This window comes from Camelina sativa, chromosome 19 (genome assembly GCF_030686135.1).
Source record: "Camelina sativa cultivar CO46 ecotype springtype chromosome 19, ASM3068613v1".
NCBI lineage: Eukaryota > Viridiplantae > Streptophyta > Magnoliopsida > Brassicales > Brassicaceae > Camelina > Camelina sativa.
In genome coordinates this window covers 25,282,144-25,298,269 of record NC_141898.1, presented here as the reverse complement: position 1 = coordinate 25,298,269, position 16,126 = coordinate 25,282,144, and the positions used below count along the sequence as shown (strand labels likewise).

General features: G+C 41.4%; 1 pseudogene; it reads right to left on the bottom strand.

Moving 5' to 3' along the window:
- Positions 1–1,896: 1,896 nt before the first annotated feature.
- On the bottom strand, positions 1,897–2,517 carry LOC109130925 (uncharacterized; annotated as a pseudogene).
- Between the last annotated feature and the right edge of the window lie 13,609 nt (positions 2,518–16,126).

Sequence of the window (16,126 nt, the reverse complement as noted above, 5' to 3'; positions counted from 1 at the left end):
GATCTATCATGGATTTCACCTCTCATGCAATAAATCAAAAAAATGGATCTCCATCAACATTTGTTATTTACCATGGAATTCTCATCACTTGCAATAGAACAAACAAACGGATCTCCATCAATGTTTGTGATCTACCATGGAATACTCCTCACATGCAATAGATCAAACTAACGGATCTCCATCAACGTTTGTGATCTACCATGGAATTCTCCTCACATGCAAATAGATCAAACAAATGGATCTCTATCAACGTGTGTGATCTACCATGGAATTTACCAACTAAAATCCAAAACCTCAAGAAAACTAACAAGCAATCAAGAAGAATGCAACTATATGCACATACAAGTCGACTCTAGTTTGGGTCTACCAACACTAAACTAGATCGAAGATATGCTCCCTGAACTCACAGACTTTCGCTGATTTTCAGCTTCTCCAACTCAGTCTCTTCCTCGCTTTAACAACTCTTCTCGCGGATGAAGCACACAAACAATCTAAGCTTCCACACTTAGGAGAATTTCTCTATGCTTCTCTCTACTCTCACTTGAACAGCCTTTGGACGAAACTCTCTCTTTCTCTCCCCCAAGTGAGAAAATGAGTGACTTATATAGAAACTGTGGGCGACTTCTTCATGCCACACGCATGGGGGTATGTGTCGCCGCTACATTCACTCTTCTCACACTTGATCAAAGAGTGGAGATGAGGTGTCTCTCCCTCCTTCTTCCATGTCACAACGTCGAGTGGAAATAAGGAATATTCCCCTTCACTTCTCCTAAATTTGATTAAACAATCTCTTAGTGGAATCCTCCACTATTGATCAATTAATTAAACAATTAACTAATCACCCACTAACTCCAGTAACTCCTCTTTAATTTAAATATTATTTTAGCGGATTCCTTCCCGTTTCCCGTAATCCTCCTTGGTTACGGTACTGTCCGAATGGACGCCAACTCGCCTGTCCCCGTACGCTGTCCTGAGTGTACCGCGTACGCTGGTACGCATGTCTGTTGGTTCGACCAATGATCGGCCCGTTGCTTGATTTACTTTTCCTCGGACATCTCTTGACAATTTTTTTCTGCTTTGATCTCTCTTCCCTTTTGAACCCTTCCCGGTTCGATTCCTTAAAAAAAATTTAACTTGTAGTGAGGGTCAATACACCGTGCGCAACCGAAATCATACGGGATACCCCTCCGTTGCAAATTCGACGAAAAGGAAATACATCCAGACAAAACTTGCCACAGAAAATGTTGTATTTTAGGTGGGCATAAAACCTGCCAAACACTGGCCAAGAGAGGAGTAATCTCTGGACCACAACCAAAAACCTGAAAAGTCTGTGGTGCTGCTCATCGTGCCGTATGTTAACCGGACTTAACTCCGTCGTAAAAAACGGTCGCAACATAGGCTCTTATTTGCGACTCAGTTCCGACTAGAAAGTATAGTCGTATATAAGTGACTATTAAGTGACTAGTAGTGGGAGTTGCACATTTCCGACTAAAATGCAACAAAGTTTATTTAAGGACTATTTTGTGACCATATTTGTAGTTCTATAGTGGGACAGTTTTGACACTAATTACAAGAGTCTGAGTTTGGAGTTTTTATATGTTATTTGGTTTGGTCACAAACTGGTCACATGTTTAATATTGTTAATTTCCAATTTAACGCTATTAGTTAAAAAGAAATTGATGATTAAAAATACCAATCATAAGAAAAGATAATCCTTATCATACCATAATATCATCCTAATCATACCAAAGGATCATCCTAATCATACCAAATCATCATCCTAAAAGAGAGGAAATGCAAATCAAGTTCATACGGTGGAAGAAGTGTTAGAAAAAGGAGAATTGGCAGCTGAGGTGTTGGCTGGTGTGGTGTCTAATTCGGTCGCTGGTGTGGTGCCTACCCTCGTGGCTTGTGTGGTGGCTGTAGGGATGGCAGGTGTGGTTCATGGTCAGTAGGAGCATAAGCCATAAAACTCGGCCAACTCAGGAATTTTTCTTTCATGAAGGCGAGGAGCTTTTGGAAGCTAGATTGAGAGTGTCAATGCTCCTCATCACGTCGTGCATTTTCAGCCTTGTGTTCAGATATCTTGTGCCGAAGTTGATCTTGAAGATCCAAAACAGTTGATGTAGGGCTCACATAACTCTCTTTCCTTTTTCTTTTGTTAAGTATCTCGACAAGAGATCCAAGGCCAAAAGGGTGGCCTCTGTTATCTGTTTGAGTACAGTAAAACAAATATAAACATTCAGTAAACAAGATCATAGACAAAATGATACAGAAAACGAAATGCAAAAACAATTGATCAAAGAATAAATGAGACAAAAAGTTAAGAGAGAATAATCAAAGCTCATTAATGTATCCATGCTTAGCAGATGAAGACAATCAAAATCATTAAGCGAAATATAGAGAGAAACAAATTACCTGAAGGAAGATCTCATTCTTTTCACCAAGGCTGAGAGTTCGATGACTTGAATGTTCAGGGGAATTATCTAAAGTATGTAGACCATCCTCATTCATTTCAGACAATCTCTCTTATATGGTCTTCTCAAACGTCTCAGCAACCTGTTTTGCTTTTTGATCCACAAAAGATCCATCAGTTCGAATATGTGTTTTCATAAACACTTCACTAAGTGATACAGGACTTCCCAACTCTTCCTCCTACAATGATAGTCAAACAGATTACATTCACATAAGCAGTATTAGAAAATCAGTAGTTAAGTGATTGGATGGAAACCAAAGTCTTGCTAGTTCTTGATGAACTTGCACAAATGATTTCTGACCGGCTAAGTGTTTGTGCACTCCAAGACGTCCATGAGTAGAATTTCTGCACTGTGAAATCTTCTCAATAGCATCAGGGGTGTCCTAATGTTCCCACATCTCAGCCCATAATGTATCACAAATCTATGGTGGTTGTACACCACTCCTCTTTGCTTGACTGGCAATGCCTTTCATCCGTCTCTTGGCTATCTTCAAGAAACCTTGTTTAACGAGATCAATAACCTGGAATCCCAATTATACTTTCGCTACATCACACATACAGTTAAGTTAGCAACAATTCTAAGTCATACATAGAGTAAACAATAGCATGTTGTGAAAGCTATAATCTACATTACCGTTAACATCCTGAAGTATCTCTCCTGAATGGGTATAAGAGTCACCTTCCAACTGTAGTAAGGCCCATCAAACTTCCTCCTAAAGATTCCAGCAATCGCTCGAGACAGCCTCCCTTTGTGTCTGTTAAACCTGCTGATAACTCTCTAATTTACATGTTTTAGACACCCTTTTTTGTTCATATTTTGCATTATATATACCCTAACCTTAGCATTTTTAGGTCCTTAACTGTAGGAATTTGCATTTAGGCCATTTAGGGTGCTGCATTCTTGCATTTGTGCATTTTGGATGAAAACAGGTGCTTTAGAGCCTAAATTGGAAAAGAACAAGGTCAAACACGAGCATGTACCCGAAGGAGCTATTGTGCAAGAAGAACATTCTGAACCTCAACCCGTTCAAAGAGGATCCAAGAGCAGCAAGAACAACCCGAAGACCTACCCGAGGAACTACCCGACCTTATCCTCGTGTACTGCATCGAGCAGACCCTCGGGCAGGATTGAGCAACTAGGTTAAAAGGGTTTCCATATATAAACCCTCCTCTTCTTCCTCTCGCCCTAGCACGCCGCAGACACTGAGAACAAACTCCACACTGGTAACTGTTGTTGTAAGCAAACTCCACAAAGCACAGATGATCCACCCAATGGCCACCCCAATCCAACACACACATCCTCAGCAAATCCTCCAACATCTGGATTGTCCTCTCTGACTTCCCATCTATCTGGGGATGATAAGCTGTACTCATATTCACCTTAGTGCCCATCTCTCCCTGAATTGTCTCCAGAACACCGAAGTGAATTTGGAATCCCTATCAGACACAATATGCGCATGCAATCTGACTATCTCCTTCACATATTTCTTAGACAAGACCGCTGCTCCATCAGTCTTCTTAATGGCCAGAAAATGTGCCGACTTAGTCAACCGGTCCACAATGATCCAAATAGCATCAAAAGTCCGAGACACTGGCAACCCTACCACGAAGTCCATCGTGATCATATCCCACTTCCACTCTAGAATGGGAAGACTCTTCAGTAACTCGACTGGAACATGATGCTCAGCCTTCACTAGCTGACACACATCACACCTCGCGACCCAACTAACCACATCGTTCTTCATCCCGACCCAGTGATAATACCTCTTGAGATCATGGTACATCCCTCGGAATCTCCTGTCTCAACTCCTCATCCTTGGACATACAAATCCACCCATGCACCAAAATAGTATCATTAGCCGAAACCTGATACTCTGGATCAACATCCTTTGAGGCATTCACCAGTCCCAAATCCTTCTCCTGAGCCAACCGCACCCTGCTCAGAAGATCTGCTCTATCAGCCACCTCCAAACCCAATGGCTCCAGAGAAACAACACACAAAATCAACGCATTGATCTCTCCTATTAGAGACTCCATGTCCTGCTCCTGAGCCGAATCTGCCCTCTTACGACTCAGAGCATTTGCAACCAAGTTAGCCTTACCAGGGTGGTAGGCTATCTCCAAATCATAATCTGCCACAAGCTCCACCCACTGCCTCTGCCTCAAATTCAGATCCGGTGAGTTAATATATACTTCAGGCTCTTATGATCTGCAAACACCTGCACTTTTGCACCATAAAGATAAGATCTCCAAATCATGAGTAGGATAGTTGTCTTCATGCTTACTCAACTGCCGCGAAGCGTAGGATATTACCTTCCCATGCTGGATCAACACACACCCCAAACCAACTTTGTATGCATCTGTATAAACCACATAGGGTTCTCCCTGCTTTGGCAAAGCCAACACTGGCGTAGTAGTCAACATCTCCTTCAGGCTAACAAAGCCCTCCTCGTACTCCTGTGATTAAACAAAAGGAACATCATTCCCTGTCAACTTAGTCATCGGACGTGCTCTGCTCGCAACCCCCTCCACAAACCTCCTGTAGTAACCTGCCACCCCAAGAAAACTCCTGATTTCAATGGTATTTTGCGGTCTAGACCAACCTCTGATAGCCTGGATCTTCTCCGGATCTACAGAAACTCCCTCTGCTGAAACAATATGACCCAGAAATTCCATCTCCCGCTGCCAGAAACTAAACTTACTCAACTTATCAAACAACTTCTGCTCCCGCAGCTTCTACAGAACTGCCCTCAAATGCGTTGTATGCTCCTCAAGACTCTTGGAATAAACTAGAATATCGTCAATGAAAATGATGACAGACACCTCCAGAAACTCCTGAAACACGCTGTTAATCAATCTTCATAAACGTTGCTGGCGCGTTAGTCAATCAAAAAGGCATCACCACAAACTCATAATGCCCATACCTCGTCCTGAATGCAGTCTTCCTCACATCTGCCTCAATTATCAGGATCTGATGGTAACCCGATGCTAGATCTACCTTGGAGAACCAAGTAGCAACTCTCAACTGATCCAACAACTCGTCGATCCTAGGAAGAGGGTACTTTTTCTTCACAGTGACCCGATTCAAACTCCTGTAATCAATACACAAGCGGAAACTCCCATCGTTCTTCTTAACAAATAACACCGGTGCACCCCACGGTGATACACTAGGACGGATGAATCCCTTGCTCAACAGATCCTCCAACTGCTTCTTCAGCTCTGCCATCTCTTCTTTAGCCATCCTATAAGGAGCCCTGGATAACGGCGTCGTCCCTGGTTCCAGTTCAATCGTGAAATGATCAGACCGAGATGGTGGTAATCCCTACAATGATTGGAACACGTCCTCAAACTCCTCAACAACCCGAATACCGCTAACCGTAGTCTGCCCCCACTGACTATGACATCAATATAGTAACCAAATAAGCTACACGACCCTTCTTGATCATCTTCCCAGCCTGCATGGCCGAGATCACAAGACTCCCCGAAGTCGGTCTAACTCCCTCAAAAACCAACTTCCCTCCTGGACGCTCAAACTGCACTCTACCCCGATGGCAATCAAGATGAACCATATGCTGATGTAGCCAATCCATCCCGAGAATAACATCGTACAACTCCACTGGACTGATAAGCAAATCCGCTGGCGACAACTCTCTTGCGATCTGAATATCAACACCCCTCGCCCGTCCAATGACCCTCAGGAACTTGCCTCCAGCAACTCTGAGAACTCTCGCTTGCTCCCCGAGATCACCTCTGATATCATCACTCTCTGCGCATTCCGGAGTAATAAAACTATGAGTAGCTCTAGAATCAAACATAACATGGGACTTAAACCCGCCCACTAACAAGGTCCCTATACAAACCTCATGTGTTGAGAACCTAACACTTTATGACAGACAAAACATAAAATCTAAACCTACTAGAATTCACAAAGTTGGGTACTAGAAATTTTACTTGTGATCGCCCCAGCATTGGTTCCACCAGTCTCTGCAGTCATGTAAACCCGTGGCGCCTGCTCAATCTGTGCCACCTGGTGCACTCCCGGCTGCACTACAAGTTGCACCGCTGCCACTGCCATCTGCTGCAACTTGGGGCACTTGGGCTTGATGTGCCCAGGCTCCCTGCAATGATAGCATACACGAACTGCTACCGGAGCCGCTGGCGGCAGGGGTGGGCGTTTGGTTTTTTGGTTTGGTTTCGGTTCAGTTTCTTCGGTTTACGGTATTTTTGGTTTTATAAAAATTGAACCATATAGAAACCATATGTAATTCGGTTTGGTTACGGTTTGGTTTTTTCGGTTTATGGTTTTTTCGGTTTTATCAAAAATGAAACCATAGAAAAACCATACGTATAACGGTTTTGTTTGGTTTCAGTTTGATCTCGGTTTTTAACGGTTATTCCATACTTTAAAATAGAAAGTTGATACATAACTAAAAAATAAGATAAAAGTAAAACCTAAACATAATTCTAAAAAATAGAATTCAAATAGTTTTGTAAACTCAAATACTTAATTGAAATTTAAACTTTTAAAAAGTAAAGGCTATTGAAAAAGAAAACCAGAAAAAAAACCAAGAAAAAAATTTGGAGTTCAATAACTATAAGCCCAATATAAATTTATAAGTTGGAGAAAATAATTATATCTAGTTATCCTAAATTTTTATAAAAAACCAAAAAAACAATTCGGTTTTTACGGTTTTTAACCAGACCAAACCTAAACCAAATGGTTAATTAAAATAAAAACCAAACGGATTTTTAGACTTAACCATAACCAAACCAGCCTGGCGCTGCACTCCTATGGGGACAGCTAGCTACCATGTGCTCCAAACTACCACACCCGTAGCACCCTGCACCACTCGGCCTCTGCGTAGCTTCCCACTTCCTCTTGGTTCCCTGCGCAGGCTTGCCGCCCTTGCCAGAACCCCCATGGTGATGAGCCTTCCTAGGCTGCACCACTGGACTAACCATCACTGCTTGTGCCCGGATATCCTCCTCAATCTCTGCTGCAGTCTTAACCAGCTCTGCACGCGTAGCATAACCCCGTTCTCTACAGTGAACCCTCAAGTCATCTCGTAGGGCCCTCATAAACCTCCTGATCTAAGCATCCTCAGACTCTATAGCCCGACCCCCATACATCAGAACTCGACTGAATTCCACGTTCAGCTCCCGCACTGACCGAGTCCCATGAGATAACTATAGGAACTGCACCTCCAATCGGTCCAATGCCTCCTGAGGAAAGTACTTGCGGTTGAACTCTTCCACAAACTCAGCCCAAGTCATCTCCATCTGCGATCTCCTAGCAGCCACTGATCTCCACCACACATACGCATCACCAACTAGGTTTTGGACCCCTATGTTCACCCAAAACTCCTGAGGATATCTGAGAGACTGGAAGTTACGCTCTACTCCCGTCCTCCACGCATCTGCAACAGCCTGCACTGACAACAAATCCTGGACCTTCTCATCGTCCACTCTAACTCCTTCTACACTGACAACAAAGCCTTTGCTGTAAATGAGGATGTCGTCGAAGTACACAACCACGAAGACGCAAATGAAAGGTCTGAGAGCATGATTCATTAAACGCATGAAGGTGCTAGGAGCATTGGTGAGACCAAACGGCATGACTAGCCATTCGTAGAGCCCTTGCTTGGTCTTGAAAGCTGTTTTCCATTCATCTCCTTCCTTCATTCTGATCTGATGATACGCACTCTTCAAATCGATCTTTGAGAAGACTGTTGACCCACATAGCTCGTCCAGCATGTCATCTAATCTCGGGATCGGATGTTTGTACTTCACTGTGATATTGTTAATAGCTCTGCAGTCAACACACATCCTCCATGATCCATCTTTCTTTGGTACGAGCAAGACTGGTACTGTGCATGGACTGAGACTCTCTCTGATGTGTCCCTTGTTCATCAACTCTTCTACTTGCTTCTGAATCTCTTTAGTCTCTACAGGATTGGTTCTGTAAGCTGGTCTGTTCGGTAGAGCTGAACCTGGTACCAAATCGATCTGATGTTCTATCCCACGTATTGGAGGCAAGCCTGGAGGTATATCTTCTGAATATACATCCTTGTACTCCTCTATAATCTCTATCATCTCGCGTGGAAGCTCTTCTGCTGGCTTGGTACTAGCGAGTGTCTCTTTGTAGACAAACATGAATGTGGTCATCTCTGGGTCAAATAGCTTATTGAACTCGATGTGATTGATGTACAGGCTGTGAGACACTTTCTCTGTATCCTTGCGGTTCATGTGAAGCTGATCCTTGTAGATCTCGCTGGGTGTGAGTGGTGGAAGAGTGACCTTGCGTCCTTTGAACTCAAATGACTACCTGTTGGTGTAGCCATCATGAAACATTCTTCTGTCAAACTGCCATGGTCTTCCCAAAAGAATATGACTGGACTTCATCGGAATCACATCACAAAGCAGCTCATCTTCATACTTCCCAATTGTGAGTTTCACTACCACTTGCTGCGAAACTGTTAAAGCTCCTTTGTTATTCAACCACTGTAGCTGATAAGGTCTTGGATGTGAAGTGGTCTTGAGATTAAGCTTATGTACCATCTCTTCACTAGCAGCATTAGTACAGCTACCACCATCAATGATCAAGGTGCAGACCTGGTCTTGAACCATACACCGGGTGTGGAAGAGATTCTCACGCTGCCCTCGATCATCTGGATGAGTCTGAACACTTAAAGCTCTGCGTGCTACTAACATCTCTCCCATGACTGCTGGTTCACCTTCTTCACCTAAATCAGACTCTGGTTCACTCTCTGAACTGTCTACAGGCACAATCTCTCCTCCTTCTTGAAGAAGAAATATCTTCTTGTTAGGACAGTCTCTGGAATAATGCCCCATCCCTTGGCATTTGAAACACCTGATATGACTTGTAGAGGTGCTACTCTTGGGCTTGAAATCGATCTTAACTTCCTCTTTGACTGTGGCTGTCACGGGTTTGCTATCCTTGGTGAAGGCGGATTTACTGAACTCTCTTGGCTTGGGAATGTTAGGCGTAAACGTTGACCTCACTCCCTTTCTCTTGATATGTGATTCAATTAGCTCTGCCTTATGTACCATTTCTTGCACATCTTCATAGTTCTGCAGCTCTATCTTGTCTTGAATCTCTCTGTTCAAACCTCTAGGAAACCTAAACATAACCATGTCTTCACTTTCCCTCAGATCAGCCCTGATCATAAGCGTTTCCGGCTCCTGATAGTAGTCTCTTACAGACTTAGTGCCTTGAGTGAGACGCCTCAGCTTGTTAAGAATCTCTCTCTGGTAGTGTGTAGGCACAAACTTCTTTCTCATCTGCGTGACTAACTGTTCCCATGTAGTGATAGCAGGCTCTCTTTGTCGATGTCTAGTGAGTCCCAACTGCTCCCACCACAACAAAGCATAGCCATTGAATTCAGATATGGTTATCTTCACCTTGTTCAACTCTTAGGTACCTTGAACTTGAAAGTTGAAACAGGTCTTTTTGTGGGTGTGGTGATGAATGATGTATGGAATGATGACTTATGAATGAATGAATGGCAAGGTGTTTCAATTCCCCTTATGCAATTGTTGTATAAGAGGTGTCAATCCAATCTGAGTGTTTGTGATCAATCAAGATGTGCATATGAGTCTAAGTCAAGCCAGATGTAAAGGTTGTTTGTCACTAACAATCCTATGATGAAATGTAAAATGCAAAAAGTAAAACTACAAGAACTAGGAGCTAAATGAAAATGGAACAGAGTGATTATGACAAACAGAAATAGAAACTATGGAAATGCAAGAATTGAACTAATGCAAGGTAAGTAATGAACAGGATACTAAATGAATGCAACAGAAATGCAACTAGGGTGAAACAGGACAAACACAAATCATAAACACAAGTTCTGGGTTGGAACTCGAGCAAGCACTCGATCGAGTGCAGGGTCGAGCTGGACAAATACGCAAAACAGAGCAACACAAGAAAAACAGAGCAATACCAAAACAAATCAAACAACGATCAAACAACATGATTTAGGCTAAGAAATCAATAAACAAGGAAGGTCTTGTGGAGGGATTCATGGGCTGGACTATGGTTGAGGTCATCTAACTTGGTCAACAAATCTCAAACAACTTGAGCTAATCTCTAGACATATATTTCTAAGACATGTTTAATCCACTCTCCTGGCAAGAAACAATCAAACTCATGCATATCTAGACTTGTTCTCACAAAGTAAAGAATCTACACAAGCAGGCATTAAGCAATATGTCAAAAAATCAAACAAGACTTCTAATCTCTTAGCAAGCCTAATGATAGTCTCTAGATCTAGCCTTATCTATGCTCCTTAGACATTGGTGTGATGCTAAGAGGCTTGAAATCAGATCCTACCCTCTCAGATATAGGATCAGCATTAAGAACATCTAGCCTAGAAGAGATCTACAACAATCAAGCTTGACCAAATCAAACAAACCTCAAACACAACCCAGCCTAACCCATCCTCAAGATCCTAAGCAACTACTCACAAGCATACATGATGAACAACAAAGTCATAAACCCAGAAAATACTGAAACTTGCATCATTAGAAAGATAAATCAAAGATCTACAATATTGAAGAAAGAACCAAACTCAAATTCTCAATATTAAGAAAGTTATGAAACCAACAATATTGAAGAATTTAGTCTTTCTCCTTTTAAAAGAAGTACAAGATCTAAGAAAATAAAAGTGCAAAAGGAATAATTCTAAAAAAGGTAAAAACTAGGTTTTTGACTCTCTAAAAAGCTGGACTCCTTTGGTGGCTGCAGGTACAAGCCCTTATATAGAAAAAGTAGTGGAAGCCCTAAAAACGCTAAAAGACAAAATAGTCAGGCGGTTCGACCAACTCGACCTGGTGCTCGGTCGAGTGACCGGTCGAGTTGGTTCCTCTTGTGCCCCTCCCACTCGGTCGAGTCCCTCTCAGCACACGGTCGAGTGTCTGGTCGAGTGGGCAGTCGAGTTGGACTCCGGACCTTGGTTCTTCAGCCTTAGCTCTCTTGCTTTCTCCTCATGATTGCTTCACTTCTCCTCAGCATTGCTTACATGCTCCTTAAGCTCTAAAATCACCTGTTTATGCATGAAAAGATGCAAATGCAATGCAACTAAACTCTAATGCAAGAATAGTCCTAAAGCTATGCAATAATGGTCAAAATGGATAGCAAAAGATGCAAAAGATGTGAATATATTATGGGAAAATAGGGTAAAATATATGAACATCAACACCCCCAAACTTAGTCTTTGCTTGCCCTCAAGCAAATGAACAAGACATAAGAAGGTAGGTGAGGTTTGAAAGTGGGATCTCAGCTCCTAAAGCTTGCAAATAGACCATCTAGAATCAATGTCAAAGTTACTAGTACTATGATGCAAGTTGAATGAGCTGTACTTAAAGATTTTAGACAAGCATATCACAACTTTTACTGATTTGAGCCTTAGATGTCCACATGCATTCAAATCAACCATTTCCTTTAACATTCATTAATCAAGAACATGAATCAATTCTATGCAATGCTTAAACTCATTTGGCTTGGTAGTAAAAGGTTTAGAGACAATGATGGTCTCTCTTTAGAGTGGGGCTTATCAATATCAAGGTTCTCTCATAAAAATGGATTGAGCTTTAGAAGAATGCTAAAGGTAAGAACACTTAGACACATAGAAGAACAAAATCTTGTCTACCCAAAGGCACCCACAGTGTTTATCCTATCAATCTAAACCCAATTGATCCTAGTGCTACCCTTTAACTTCTTCTCTTCTCTTTCACCCTTTTCTATTTTGATTTTAAAGTCTTAGGAGAGGTTACTTATATGATCTTTCTAGTGGGATGGGGGATTCTTACTTATTTGCTATGGTTCTCTTTTCTTCTTATTCTTAAGACATATAAGCATTTTGCTAGACTTTTCTTTTCTTTCTTTTCTTTTCTTTAACTAGAACCATCTTCAACAACAACTTTTTTACTTCCCATCCTTTCACTAGATTTTGATTTTACTTAAACACATTCCCCTCCTAAAGATTCTAACCTTTTCTTTCTCTTTTCCTCTTTTCTTTTCTTTCTTTTTCAAACAACCAAATCCCAAACCCAACAATGAAATCATCTAGTCCTATCTAGTTTGGAAAATGCAAACTAGAACTACACAAGGCATTATTCTTGTCAGTTCAAACCTAACACTTTCTACCAAGCTCAATCCCAAAATAGGCCTTACACACTCAAGAATAAACATGGCTTGAAAGAAGGGTTGGTTAAGGGTATTGGAAACTGATTTTAATGATTCAATCAACTACTTGGATCAACAAGAGTGATAAAAAGGAGAAAGATGATCCAAATATGTATATGATATCCATGAGTTTAAAGCAATGCACACATTGATATTTAACAGTCAATTAAGTTCTTATAAGTAGGAAATGGCATCAAATCACAACATGCTTCAATTTAGACCAAATGCAATGCAGGAATTCAAGGCTTGGTTCAATCTTATGCTTCTAACTACTCAACTAGCATCAAAGTACTATTAACTTGGGCATTGATCCTAGTCTAGTGAATTAAACAAGCTAACAAGGCAAAACTCATCATAGATCCCTAATGTAAATAATTAACAGTCATACATGAAACATGCTAAACAAGATGCTATTATTCAATGCAAACTACATGAACACTCTTTTTTTTTTTTTATAAAGATTTTTGCAAAAAATTTCAAATTTTTAGGGTTTTTCTATGCCTTAGATGCTATGCAAATACTAACATGATGATGCTAAAATTTTGAAATAAGAACACAAAACACAATATCAAATGCTATCTCAAACCCTCTCCCAAAATTAAACCACACAGTCCTCTGTGTGAAAGAAATTTGTAAGAGGATTCAAGATCAAAAACAAAACACAATATGAAATGCAATGGTATTTACAAGGGAAGGTGATAGTGGTACCTCAAGTATTGGAGAAGAAACTGTCCACATCCTCTTGAATGCTGTCAAAAGTGTAGTTGGGGTCTTGTTGATTTGGAGAAGGAGACTGGGGCAACTCGACTATGGCCATCGACTGGTACTCGGTCAAGTGCCTGGTCGAGTGGGGGGGTCGAGCTGGCTGCCGAGTCTTCTTTTCCTCTTCTATCTGGTCTCCCTTGCTTCCCTGATCATGAAAATACCAAAACAAAAATCAAAATACCAAAAACCTTAAACAATATGTACATGGATACCTTAGGGACTTCCTCCCTAGTGAGCTTGTTTAGAGTCACTAAGCTTGACTTTTGATACCTGTTCAGGCTTGGTTTGGATTCCAAGGAGGTGATGAAATCCCCCCTGGTTCTATTTGATAACCTTGGTGTTGTTTCTTGATCACTACCTCCTTAACATTTGAGCTTTGCTTCTTCTTAAACTTGAGTTTTGGTCTTGCCTTCTTCAAAGACCTCTTGTTGAGCTGAACTTGAAGATCCTTCACCAGATCAGTCAGCTCTTGAACTGAACCCTTAAGATGTTGAACTGATTCCTCATGAGATGTGACCTTAGCTGTTGAAGTCTCTTCTTCTCTCAAAACCCCAAAATAAGCCTTATCTTCAATCTTAAATGGTTGACCTCCAATGGTTGGTAGGTTAGAAGGATTTGTAAGATCAAAGTTCATGGTCAAACCTTCAGATATGTTCAACCTTATCAGCCCCTCCTTAACATTTATGATTGCTCCTGATGTGGCAAGGAATGGTCTCCCAAGCAAGATTGGGTCCTCTACCTCCTTATCCATCTTTATTATGATGAAATCAGTGGGAATTCTTGCCTTGCCTATCTTGACTAGGAGGCTCTCCAATTTACCAACTACATCTTTGTTTGAACCATCAGCTAGACTTATGTAGATATTGCTTGGCTTGAATTCAGTGTGTCCAAGCTTTTCTGCTATAGAGTAGGGCATGACACTAACAGATGCTCCAAGATCACAAAAGCATTTGTTGAAGTGAAGGTAGCTGATGGAGCAAGGTAGATTGAATGGACCTGGATCTTCCAGTTTTGTTGGTACAATAGCTGTCCCAATCTCTTCTTGAACTCTCCTGTTTTGATTCTGAGCTTTATGCTTGGATATGTCAAGTAACATGCCTTTGTAGAGAGGATATGGGGCATATTTTTCCAAAGCTGGTCCTCTCTCCTCTTCCTTCTCTTCAATGACAACCTCCTGTTGAATGGCCCTCACTTCCTTCTTTTCAATCACAACCTCTTCCATCAAAGCCATGACTTCTTCCTTCTCAATGACTTCCCCTTGTTGTAAAGCTAACTCCTTCTCTTGTTGCAAAGCCAACTTTTCCCTTTTCTCAATAATTTCTATGAGTTCTTTCAGCTTTTGTGCTTTGAAACGTCCTGGGAATGGTAGAGGTGGTTTATAAGCAGGAGGAATGTACTTAGCAGGCTTAACAGCTTCTGGGACATCAACTCGACTGGAAACTCGATCAGTCACTCGATCGTGTGTGTGTTCGAGTGGGGGGGTCAAGTTCTTTGTCAACTTCACCTTGTTTTGCACAATCTTCACTTTGAGCTTCAAGAAATGACCAATCCTCCCCAGTTTTAACTTCACTGTCCTCAATGACAACTGCCTCATTGAGATGAATGGCCTTAGCAGTGCATTCCCTTGGGTGTTGAAGTTGGTTTGGTGTAGGAGAGGAAGTAGAAGCCATGCAACTCTCCATGTTCGTGATTGTAGAGCTCAGTCTCTCCAACTGGTTGTTCAGTCCAGTAGAATAAGAATTCAACGTTTGGTGCAGCTCAGCAAACTGCCTTGCTTCCTCAATCTGCTTAGTGGCTTGCCCAAGCAACATTTGTTGCATCATAGCTCTTAAGTCAGGTTCTTGAGCCTGTGAGGTCTGGAACCATGGAGACCTGGTATATTGGTTGATGTTGCATGGGTATGTAATTGAACATACTGTTGTGGTACATTATTACTGACTGGAACAGGTACTCGGTCGAGTACAGGCTCGAGTTGAAGGTCGGGCTGACTGAGATGAGAAGACAAATGTTTTCGGGTTGTGACTCGATCAGGTACTCGATCAGCACTCGGTCGAGTGCTAGTTCGAGTTGATGGTCGAGTTGGTACCTGAAACTCAACACAGACAAGCAGAAGAAGAATCGAGATTAGTAGTGATCAAGGTAGCAATAGAACTTAATCTTAGACTAATAATGAACCTAATTTTCACAAATAAACACTCAAATGGGCAACGACGCCAAATTGAAACAAGTATTTTTGAGGGTGTGGTGATGATGATTGATGTATGGAATGGTAACTTATGAATGAATGGATGGCAGGGTGTTTCAATTCCCCTTATGCAGTTGTAGTATAAGAGGTGTCAATCCAATCTGAGTGTTTGCAAGCAATTAGGATGTGCATATATGTCTAAGTCAAGCCAAATATTAAGGATGTTTGTCACTAACAATTCTATGATGAAATGTAAAATGCAGAAAGTAAAACTACAAGAACTAGGAGCTAAATGCAAATGGAACAGAATGATTATGACAATTATAAAGCTAAAACAGAAATAGAAACTATGATAATGCAAGTATTGAACTAATGCAAGGTAAGTAATGAACAGGATACTAAATGAATGCAACAGAAATGCAACTAAAGTGAAACAGGACAAACACAAATCATAAACACAAGTTCTGGGTTGGAACTCAAGCAAGCACTCGAT